Below are 12,166 nucleotides of genomic sequence, written 5' to 3'. Positions count from 1 at the left end.
AGGTGGGGGACAGACACTAGGTGGTTCAATGTATTTTGAAGCTCCTTGAGCAGGTGGGTCAGTGTCTGCATGAAGTGGATTAAACTGTGCCCACCACCAAAAGAAAATTAAAAATTAAAAAAGTAATAATAAAGTGCATGCTAAGTCGGCATAGTACTAACCTATGTGGCAAGCAGAACAGGTATAACTATCTTAAGATGTAACTTTAACAAAGCAGAATTTACATCCAAATAAAGGTTAACTCCATTCAGAGTAGTCATTTTTAGGGGATATTCCAAGTTGTCATCACACAAAACAATTTTGGAACTCCTCTTTTCTAATCTCTTTCTTAACCACCTTCCAAGTGACATTACAGTGATAGGTTTCATCCCTTTTGGTCTTCTGATTTTTAACTAAAAATGTCATTCCTTATTTTGATCCCTAATTTTATGTATGAGACTTGGTCTAGAATGACTTCCCACTGTTTCAGTGTATCAAATCCATCCTCAAAAAAATGTCATTTGCCACCACAGAATGTAGGTTAAAAGAATGTGACTGAGGAAACAAAAGAAACACAGAAAGAATAGTTCCAAAAGTGTTTTTGAACAACATTACTGAAATAAATCTAAATAACTGTGAACACCAGTTATCTCTTAGACACATAAGTTCTAGTATATTTAAAAATTGGTCAGGGGCGCCTGGGTGGCGCAGTCGGTTAAGTGGCCGAGTTCAGCCAGGTCACGATCTCGCAGTCTGGGAGTTTGAGCCCCGCGTCAGGCTCTGGGCTGATGGCTCAGAGCCTGGAGCCTGTTTCCGATTCTGTGTCTCCCTCTCTCTGCCCCTCCCCCATTCATGCTCTGTCTCTCTCTGTCCCAAAAATAAATAAACGTTGAAAAAAAAAAATTAAAAAAAAAAAAAAAATTGGTCATATTTCTACTTTAGGCACAATTCATGGATAGGCCTGACCCGTGACTTCTGGTTTTCTTGAATAACAGATGCTGTAAAGCATAAGCACATTTACTACAAACTAAAGATTAAAAAATGAAATAAATTTTAGGAATAAAATCTGGTGGTCTACTGTCACAACATGGCTTGCGGAGGCAGTTTGGTTCACTAAATAGAATATGAATATAAAATGAGATAGGCCAAGATTCAACTTCCGGCTTGGCCTCTTTGTAGCTACATGACTGAGCATGCTACTTAAATATGGAGTCTGTACAACATGAATCACGCCATTGCTAAAAATGGGAATAATGCCATCTATTTCACATCTATTATAAAGATTATATTACATAGTATATCATCTGACTAGAATTCTAACCCTTAACATTTTCAAGGAATCCTCAAAAGAACTCAAGCGGCTATCTGTTCCAAGCTCTCAATTTTACTAAGATCCACAGGACCAAGTGGTTTGCCAAGGTCACACAGTTACTTAGTAGGAAAGACAATACTTCTGGCAGGTTTCTTATTCTCCCAGTGCATCGGTTTACTATATTAGTTGGTGTTTGTAATGTTATGTAGCCCAAGCCTGTGACAGAGGGTCTCAAAGAGCATTTTTGAGACAGTAATAAATCAAGACCACTTAAGGACAGTGCTTGCAAATAGGATACTGGCAATCATATATTAAAAATTTAGTCCTACAGGTTAAATGTCTCTCTTGGATTTTAAGTCTTTGTTTTTAAAGTTAGGTACAATATTTTAAATTACAGTTAAGACTACTTGATTATGCATAAATTTCGTTTTCTTGAAAGGTTCTTTTCTAAGAAAAATATGAACCTTATCTTAAATCAAGATACTAGGAAAAAATGAATGTGTTTCTCATTTATTAAGTATGGTAACTGGTTATAATAAACCAAACGAGTTACCTAGTTTCCTACAAGTAAAATTAATGCCCATACTTAAGCTAAGAGTTCTTATCAAGGATCAACATTTTAAAATTCAAAATCTAAAGTTAATTCAAGACAATCTCAAAAAATTTTGGTATTGACTTTCTTATTCAATCCCAAAATCAGTTTCTTCATATTTTGATACAGACAGAGAATGGTTTTCCACCTTGGACATGAAAGAAAAATGAGTATCTGGGTGCCTAACTCTGGCCTAGATGCTTTTGGGTTTTGAATTGTAGGTATACATTACCACAACCAAAGTACTCATCATCTTTAATTTATCATGTGAGAACCAAGACACATAATTATACTTTTGCATGCCAATTCAAAAGGGATCTATGAGAACCAACACAATTTTTAACACTTTAAGAATGACTACCAAAAATGAAAAACTATAAAGATAATTCTTACACTAAAATCCTGTTCCTAAAAGAAAACTAATAAATATGATGACAATGAAAATATTTTTAGAGAATACTAAAAAAGCATAGATTTTCTGAATTTAATTAAAATCATACTTTGCCCACAGACACAAAATGTTTCACTAATTTCAACTTTTGAGTTTGAAGAGGCTGTGAATTACAATACTGTGAATAAAGAAACCACAAAGATAACCAAATACATGAGACCTTGCTAGTTAAAATGTTAAATATGTTAAGCAATCAACCTTTTAAGTGTATCTCCATTTTTCCTGAATTTTTTGTCAGTAATGAAAGGCTATTTTTTTTTAATTCCTACATCATAATCATAAATTCTTGGGAAAATAAAGATATAAAAACCATAATCCCCCGAACAATAAAACCTTTGAAAACAGTTAAATATTATCTATATAATACTAAAGATTATATTTTGAAATTTCAGGAAGTGTAAGAAAAAGTACCAAAACTCTACACATACTAGAAACAGTAAAGGACACCGTAACAAGCCAATCAAGAAGGAAATTGTGATAGTAGATACCTGAAAATGTTAAGGATATGTGAAAAAAGTAAAGCAAAAGACCTATAACCACTACCTAGTCCAATCTCTGAATTCTAAAAATCAAGAGTTTCAGAGAATATAAAAAAAGTTCACAAAATAATCAGTAAATAGATGTCCACTGTATTAGGGAATATTTACAACATTGACCTCCCCTGTATTAGGCAAATAAAGAGCTGACTTATTTCCTAAGCTACTTTAAATTTCAATTAAGTATTTACTGTGTAGTTCCCATAATATATAATCAGACCAAATCTGGGGGTTTAAGCCTTCCATATCACAGCCTTCTGACAGGATTTCAAATGCAAAGTAGTCAGCATTTTTAAAATCTAAATTGTAAAAACTTGATTGCAGGAGAATTATGATTCTAATCATACACACACATTTCAGCAGCAGATATCATAGCTATAGAAGAAAGAATTACAAAGTCATAAGAGAAAACTTAACAAGAATAATGGGGAAATGCAGCAATACCACAGAAGAGAGGGGAAAGAAATAGATAAATTTAAATGTATTTCCCCAGGATAATTTACAATCAATCAATCTGATAGCTAAAGATTCAGTAAAGAATGGGAATAAAAAAGAGAACAGGTTAAAGAAATTTTATGACTATAAAATGAAAGAAGGAGATAAAAATTAATGCCTTCAACGAACTAGCTAGGCAATTTAAGTTCAACATTTTTTTAAGTAGGTTTCACACCCTAAATGGGGCTTGAACTCACAACCCTGAGATCAAGACCTGAGCTGGAACCAAGAGTTGGATGCTTAATCAACTGAGCCACCTAGGCGCCCCTAAGTTCAACATTTAAAGCACCAAAGATTATAAGGTAGAAGTGAAGGAAAATAGAGAAAAATATCAGTAACTACTGAACCAAAGTAGCTATAACAATTAAGGGAGAGAAATAAATATAAAAGAATAAGCCCTCACCTATGTGGACACAGTGAAGACACAGAAAATAACATTTCTCAGTAATCAAAATATCACAAGAGCCATGGGCTTAAAGCTAATATGTTATTCTCTGGAGCAAAGTCAATATTTTATCCACAATTTTAAATGGTCTCATTCAGTTTCCAAATAACAAAGAAGAAATGGCAGAGAATCATAATGACATGTGCAAACTGGGATAGAGGACAACAAAAGGGGAATCAGAAAAACTAAGAAGCAAACAAGAATTCAAAAGGAGTACAAGTTTTAGGAACAACTGGCATACAGATATAAACACCTATACAAATCACTAATGAAGGAACATCATTATATTTTAACATGGTATCATGATCGCAATTTCTATGAATAAGCCTGCATTTAAAAAAAATAATTCAATACTTCTACATATCTGACATTTAAGAAGCTAGAAAAGGACTCTAATAAAAGACGATGGACTAAATATAAAATTTCCCTCCAGTTACTCCATCCCACTGAAATAAAAATTCATACAGTTCATACAGAAAGAAGTAAAGCCATAAGAGCAAATAAATTTAAAATTGGAAATAGGGGTAGTGTGTGTGTGTGTGTGTATAGCTTGACATAACAAGCAGAGAAAACCACACGCCCGTTATACCCTTTAAGAGTGACACAAAAGGGTGGGAACCCATATGTGTGACAGGACCCAAGAGAGGCATGATTGCAAACTAAACGATACAGCAAAGGGTGAAAACTGTGGGGTAAAAAACAGAATTAAATGTTACTTGACTGTATGAGAACAACTACATTTCCCATCCCCCATCTCCAAGCAAGCACCTAAACAACTAAGGGCAACATTTACCACCAGGCAAAAAGACATTCTGCTTTTCTAGAAGATAAATGACTAGGAAAAACTAAAGTGAGGATGCTGGTAGAGTAATAAACCCTTTTCATCTGGCATTTAGAGGGCCAACAGGCTGGAAACTAGCTCCTCTCTCTCGTACCCTAAAACAATGCTTGCCAATACACAGGCCCTACCTTGTACTGTCCAGCCCTGAAATGCTGTGGCTAGAGTTCCTATTCAAAGAAAAAACTAGTAGGGAAAACAGTCCAAGGAACAGGGTGGGAGAGGGGAGACTCAGACCAGAAGCCCAGTCCTTCTTTCTAAACATGAATGGACAACCAAAAAACACCAGGGATATAAGGAAAACTAATCATGAAAAATAATAATTACAAAAACAAACATAGAAAGTGACCAGAATGGAAAAAGAGATAATTGAAGAAACACAAAAGAACCTTATGTTTCAATAACCTATTTTACATATTCTGAAACTAAGAGCAGCAAGTATTAGAACATAAAACAGAGAAGAATGATAGGAAAAGAAAAACAGAACAAGAAAATCCACAGATTACCCACCCAAAAATATCAGACAAAAAAACTAGGGGAAAAAAATCCCCTGAACAAAGAATCACAAAATATGAAAATAAAATGAGACAAAGATGATCAATCCAAGAGAGAAAATACCTGCCTACCTAAGAGCACATAGGCAAACAAAAAAGTGAAGGTTGGAAAATAACAAAGACCTAAGAGAATTTCTGAGAATTGAAGACTCTCATTTAGACAATAACAACAGAGTGCCTAAAACAAATAACCAAAACAACCACCTAGGGGCACCTGGGTGGCTCAGCTGGTTAAGCATCCCTTGATTTCGGTTCAAGTCATGATCTCACGGTTCATGAGTTCAAGTCCAGCATGGGCTCTGTGCTGTCAGCTCTGTGCTTGGGATTCTCTCTCTCTCTCCCTCTCTCTCTGCCCCTCCCACCCTCTCAAAAATAAACTTTAACAACAACAACAACAAAACAAAAACAATCTTTATTAGGACAGAATAAAAAACAAATCATCTTTGAAAAAATAGTGAATTAGCCAACATATGGCTTCTAATCAGCACCCCTGGATGCTAGAAGACAACCAAGCAATACTTTCAGAGTTCTAAAGGAAAATTACTTGCAACCTACAATATTGTGCCCAGCTATCAGTCAAATGTTAGAATAGAATGGAGACAATTTGTACATAGAATAAGTTAGAAGTTTACCCATCAAACACACTTTTTCAGGAAGTTACTCAAGGACTCCAGAAAAAAGATCAAGTAAATTTAGAAAAAAAGATCTAAAATAGAATGGATTCAAGAGTACACCAAAAGGAAGTTCCCAGAAGAGACTTAAAAAGCAACTAGTGCAAACTGAAGCAGAATTAGAGGCAACTCCAGATAAATAGGGAATACAATATAAAGCACACTATGCCAAAGAATTGAGGGAAAGGGGAAACTGATTTTGACTCAGGTCATGATCCCAGGGTCATGGGATTAAGACTTGCACTGGGCTCCATGCTGAGCTTGGAGTCTGCTTGGGATTCTCTCTCCCTCTCTCTCTGCCCCTCTCCCACTCACTCATTCTCTCTGTCTCTATCTCTGTCAAAATAAAATAAAAAGAAAACAAAAACAACATAGCTTCCTTTTTTGCATGTTCAGAAACAAACCTCTCCCATGAACTCTACCTCTCTCCTAAGAGGAGAAAAAGTCTTTTAAATAAAGCTAAGTGTCTTTCACTTTAAAGTAATTTCTTTCAGCTTAACTTGGTTAAGACAGTGGTTCTCTACCAGGGGCAATTTTGCCCCCAAGAGGACATTTAGCAATGTCTGGAGACATTTTTGGTTGTATGATCAAGGGGAGGTGCTAGTGGCATGTAATGGATAGAGGGATGCTGCTATACATACTACAATGCACAGGACAGCCACTCACAGCAAAGAATTATCCAGCTCAAAATATCAGTAGTGCCAAGATGGAGAAACCTGTTTTGAGGGAACTCTTCAGACTTTTATAAAAGAACTTTCATAGTTTCTCATGGCTTCTCATTCTTATAATGGTGTCTGAGCACAGAGCATTCATGGGCACAAGAAGTATTATGATGGATCTAAATGTAGATCCATGCCCTCTGGGTCCTCATGGGCTTCAGAGTTTTAGGAGAGTCATAACGGCACATGCTGATGAGAATATTATAACAATATCCAGTGGATCTATTAACTTGGTCCCACCTCAGCTCTTGCTGGTATGGATATTCTTAGGAGCTCAACTACCTATCCTAGGCAGCCCAAGCTTACAGTTAAAGCAATACTAGCTGCTTAACAAACCCCAGATCTTCCATTAACTTTACACAATTAAAATCTCTCATTAAAATTACAATCTATTATGGGTACACTCCTCTTTGATGTACAGCTTTCTTCCACATGGTAATTTAAGGACTCTAAATCCTTCCAATCTCATGGCTCTACCACCCTCTTAAGTGCTCCTGGTTCCTTGGATCGGAAAAAAAAAAGTTGGAGAAAGAACACCTGCTTTTCTGTCACTCTATGCTAAAGTGAAAACACATCATTTCCATTCACATTCCACTAGTGAAAATCAGTCACATACATGGCCCCACCTAGATGCAGGGAAGGATCACAAGGGTAGAGGAGAGAATGACAGAAATGCACTCCTAGCTGAGCAACTACTTCCCAGTGTTAACTATACTACAGCAAGAGGGAGTACCAACTGTGGTGGGCACTGAGCTGAATCTTACAGAGCTGCCCTCCCCCCGCAACAATTACTGCATGGTCCCTCCCTTCACAATAGTAGCCTCATGACAAGCTTGCTGGCTCCCACTCTGTTAACTTCTATTTTTTTCACTAGGATTATGTGAGAACTTCTAGATCTCTTTCATACTACATAAGAACCATGGAAAACTCTGGGCCCTACTCTGCCTAAATATACTATCTTCTTCTGCCATGTCAGCACCAGACCACGTACAGGGCAATAAGCTAATAAGAGGCTGTGCAGGTTGTGAACTTAAGTAGTCTGGCTCCAGAGCCTATGCTATTCGGCCTCCTTAGATTTATAAAATAATAGGTAGTAAGAGAGTAATTCTATGATCATTAATAAATATTTATAAAGCCCCCACATCTTGCAAAACAGGCTAGGAACTATTACAAACTCCCCACTATGATGCACAGCATTGTTTTTTCTTTACTTTTGACTTGCTGATTTTAAGTGCTATTACAGTCAAAACAGGCAAAAATATACAGTAGCAAAGCTGGTCTTCAGAATTTCCTCACCCCCAATCTGTACTTAAAAAATGTACCTGCGCCCTCATGTTCAAGGTGTTCTACCTGTTTACTCTAACCCAGATAATGCTACTTAGAGTGGACTGCTCTCTCCCCAGACCTACCATATTCCCACGCCATCAAAACTTACCTACCCAGATTTCATAATTTCCACAGGGGCCCGAGTCTTCTCTGTAAGAAATTATGTAATCTGATAAACTACTGTGGCACTTGGCAGTCAAAACACAAGTTGCTTTTTAGGGGTGAAAAATTTCAATAGGATAGATTTCAATTACACAGATTTGTGACCCTCAAATATTACTATATAAAAATCCTCCGTACTAAGTCTGTACTTCAGTCTTACTCTAAAAAAGTATGAATTCAAAAAATTTTAACAAGTCACCTTAAAAATACTATATCCACTATGTTCTTTTAAATTTTTTTTAACGTTTATTTATTTTTGAGACAGAGGGAGACAGAGTGTGAGTGGGGGAGGGGCAGAGAGAGAGAGAGGCACAGAGAGAGAGAGAGAGAGAGAGAGAGAGAGAGAGAGAATGTGAAACAGGCTCCAGGCTCTGAGCTGTCAACACAGAGCTCGATGTGGGGCTCGAACCCACGAACCATGAGATCATGACCTGAGCCGAAGTCGGACGCTCAACTGACTGAGCCACCCAGGTACCCCAACATGGCAAATACTTCAAACTAGTAACTGGTACATAGCAATCAACACATATCAGCTGTTATTAGTAGTAGTATTACCAGCAACAACACCTACTAAGCTACCTGCAGGAGCTCTAACAATCTCCTTCTGAATCCATCATGTTTTTAACAATCCTAAATCAAAGGTTTCTCCTTTTTATGTGAAAAGAGTCTCCAACCCCAAAACCATTTCCTCTTTTCTTTGGTGGTTTGTGAATATGGAAGGTAGTAACTGGTGTCTTTATCATTTCAAAACTCCAGACTTTTTTTAGTTTGTTTTTTTTTTTAATAATAAAATTCCCTTCCAAATATTATACAAAGGACAGATTGCTCCAAGGATTATAACACTACAAAGAGTTCACAAAGTGTAGTGAAAAATTGAGATTCATAACCAAATAGCTACCACAGCAAAAAGCTTAGATAAGAAATGATACAGAAGTCCATTAGCCTACTCAAAAAATACTGAATTCTAAAATAAAGCACACAGGTAGAGATCCACCATAGTTTATAATCATTCAAATCACCAAAAACATAGAGGATGTTTTGGGTAATTTTTTTTTTTCCTTAATAGCAGGAAAATCCCCTGTGTCTTCACAATGAACACATGACATGATAGGCATGGACTATTTCTTCAAAAACAAATTCTATAAAGAAGAAAAGCCTAAAGGCTCAGATTTTCAGCCACACGTATCCCTTACTTAAAGCTTTAAAAATTTAAGGCATCTAGCATTTTTCCTGGTAACATTAAAATGAAACAAGCCTCATTTCTGTCAGAAAACATTATGCTTGACTGAAAGAAAACTAAGCATCTAAAATTTTGATACTTATAAATTTAAATTAAAAGGGTCAACTCAAAGATCAAGTAGATATGAGGTCATGATAAATACACCAAAATATTTTTTAATAATCTAAAGACAAAGATCCATTTTAAACAATTTAACATAAAGTTCTATGTCTTAGATATTGAAGTAGGCACTTCCATACACATTATGAAACTTCATTCTCCCAATAACCATATGGGATAAGGATTATGGTCTTCCTTTTACAAATGAGATAACTAAGGCCCAGTGATTTGCCCAAAGGCACTTACTTGTATAAGATTTAATCAGAAATCCGTTTCAAATTTTCTGAACCCCCTAGTTCAATGCTCTTGCTTTCAGTATACCACTGTCACTTCCAAAACTCAAGTACTCTACATCTTAGTTCTTATAAAGTGTGCCAATCTTTTTATCTGGGAGAGAGAACAGTTATAAGGGGAAGAAAAATTATTCATAATTTACCAAAAAAGACTCACTGAGCTTATTAATCCCATGATTACCCAGTCCAATTTAAATGCTTTGGTTCATGCTGTCTACCCCCTTAAAACACCTGCTTATCTTCAGATATACAGCTTTCTGCAAAACCTAACTCACGAATTACCTCTTCTAAGAAAGTTTCCCAGTTATGACCTGCTCCCTTCCTCCTAATCCAACATCCTTCCTTATCACCTCACTCCTTGTATCTGTTTCGGACTACATTATCACACACTCCTTTTCATTCTCCTGTTATATATCTGGAACTGTATGTTTTCATTCAGTAACTATTAAGCATTTGCAGAGTGGATGGTGAGCAAAAAAGACAGGCCTGTGCTATCATAGATGGTTTACAGGGTTTGCAACTTTAAAAAAGGTAAAAATAACATGGGGTGTAAGAGTATGATCAAGGACAAGCATTCATTTCCTACAAGGCCTCTGAAGAAAGCTTTCTCCCTTGCATACTTGATAAAACTTTTCAGGGAGGAAGAAGTCTGGAAGGTCTCTCAGATCAGACCTTCAACTTCATGCCTTCGAGAAAATGAGGGAATGGAATGGGGAACCAAGATAGAAAGGACAGATCTAAAATCTCTCAGGGGTTTCCCACACATGGACGTGAAATCGACCTCTACAGGTTAGTCCAGACATCCCTTCCTGAGTTGTATCCACAAGAAAATGATACTTTAGCTACAACTGCTCCAATCAAGCATCTCCACCAATCTCCTTGCACCCAGCCACCTTCATTATGCAGTACTCAGAGGCTTTTCAATTCAAATTGTATATATGCATTACATGTACGTCATATTCACAAGGCACAAGCAGGACTTACGCCTTCTACTTTTGAACTCTTGATGCTCCAAGATCATTGCTATAAGTGTGTTCAGCTTGGGGTATTATATTCAAATATAATACTTCAGGTGTTGCTATTAGCATAAGAATTTTCCACAAAATTTGAAAACTACATCTAAGCATCAATTCCTATTTTGTCACCCATGCTCTAAGGAACCTGCTCTTGAAGGATTATTTCTAAACCAAGTTTAAATGTAGGAGGAGTACTCACTAAAGAAATTCTGCAATTTGTTCTTTAACAAGGCCAAATTTATAAGTGCCATAAATGTGCTATAAGAAACACATCTGATTGCCTCCAAAATGTAATAATATTCTAACTGAAAAATGACAGCAGCATCTTTTCCATATCACAGATACCACACTAATATTCAATAAGAAATAAACCATAGCCATTTTTAATCAAACCATTTCTAAGCAGCTGTAACGTATTGTGGCTCAAACGGTTCACATGGAAATTGACCGCAACAACCTAATCTCCATAATTAAAGACCTAAAAAGTAATTCTTATGTTTCATCTATTCCTTTTCCCAGCACTTTGAACAGGCATATTGTAGTCATCTCATACACAGTTACTAACAAAAAAGGGGCAACAAATATGTAAAATTAGCTATATCTTCTATAAAGGACAAACTGCATACCCTTACTCTCCCTTCCCCAACCTGTTCTATAAAACTAGCATGATCTTGGGGCGCCTGGGTGGCGCAGTCGGTTAAGCGCCCGACTTCAGCCAGGTCACGATCTCGCGGTCGGTGAGTTCAAGCCCCGCGTCGGGCTCTGGGCTGATGGCTCAGAGCCTGGAGCCTGTTTCCAATTCTGTGTCTCCCTCTCTCTCTGCCCCTCCCCCGTTCATGCTCTCTCTCTGTCCCAAAAATAAATAAACGTTGAAAAAAAAAAATTTAAAACTAGCATGATCTTAATTTCACTGTAAAACAGGTTCTAGCAAGCATAAAAATTGACCATAGTCGCTAAGCATGATCAACTTTAGATAACACCTGATGGAATGAAGAAGCCCTAACAAGCAATTCACCCATGTCTCTCCACAATCCTTGCTTTCTTTGGAATCCTAAGGGAGGCAAAAACAAAAAACCAAAAAAAAAAAAAAAACAAAAAACAAAAAGCAAACAAACAAACAAACAAAAACAACCACACACACACCAAACCTGTTTTAAATGATTATCTGAAAAGACCTAAAGTGGCATTAATTTGAGGCTAAGTTTCAGGGGGCATAAGTAAAAACTAATAACCCTACCATACATGGGACATTCTAATACTAATTAGAAGTCACTCAGCTCCTCTAGGATTAGAAAGGCAAAAACTTCATTAAACTATTGAACGCAAATATGCTTACACCATAAGTTAGAGAAGTTTTCCCATCTGTTTAAATAGGCGCCCAAGTTATCTATTATTTCAAACAGCATTTAGATAAAATGAAATTAGGCAAGTTCCCCAA

At 36.6% G+C, this 12,166-nt stretch overlaps 1 protein-coding gene across 5 annotated transcripts in view; it reads right to left on the bottom strand.

Annotated features, from left to right (window-relative positions):
* Nucleotides 1-12,166, bottom strand: part of OSBPL8 (oxysterol binding protein like 8) — a 157,149-nt gene that overhangs the window by 142,632 nt on the left and 2,351 nt on the right. The gene's annotated exons all lie outside the window — the stretch shown is intronic.

Source organism: Puma concolor, chromosome B4 (genome assembly GCF_028749965.1).
Source record: "Puma concolor isolate L17-30 chromosome B4, mPumCon1.1.hap2, whole genome shotgun sequence".
Taxonomy (NCBI): domain Eukaryota; kingdom Metazoa; phylum Chordata; class Mammalia; order Carnivora; family Felidae; genus Puma; species Puma concolor.
Note: the sequence above shows the minus strand (reverse complement) of the source record. Positions and strands in the feature narration are given on the sequence as shown.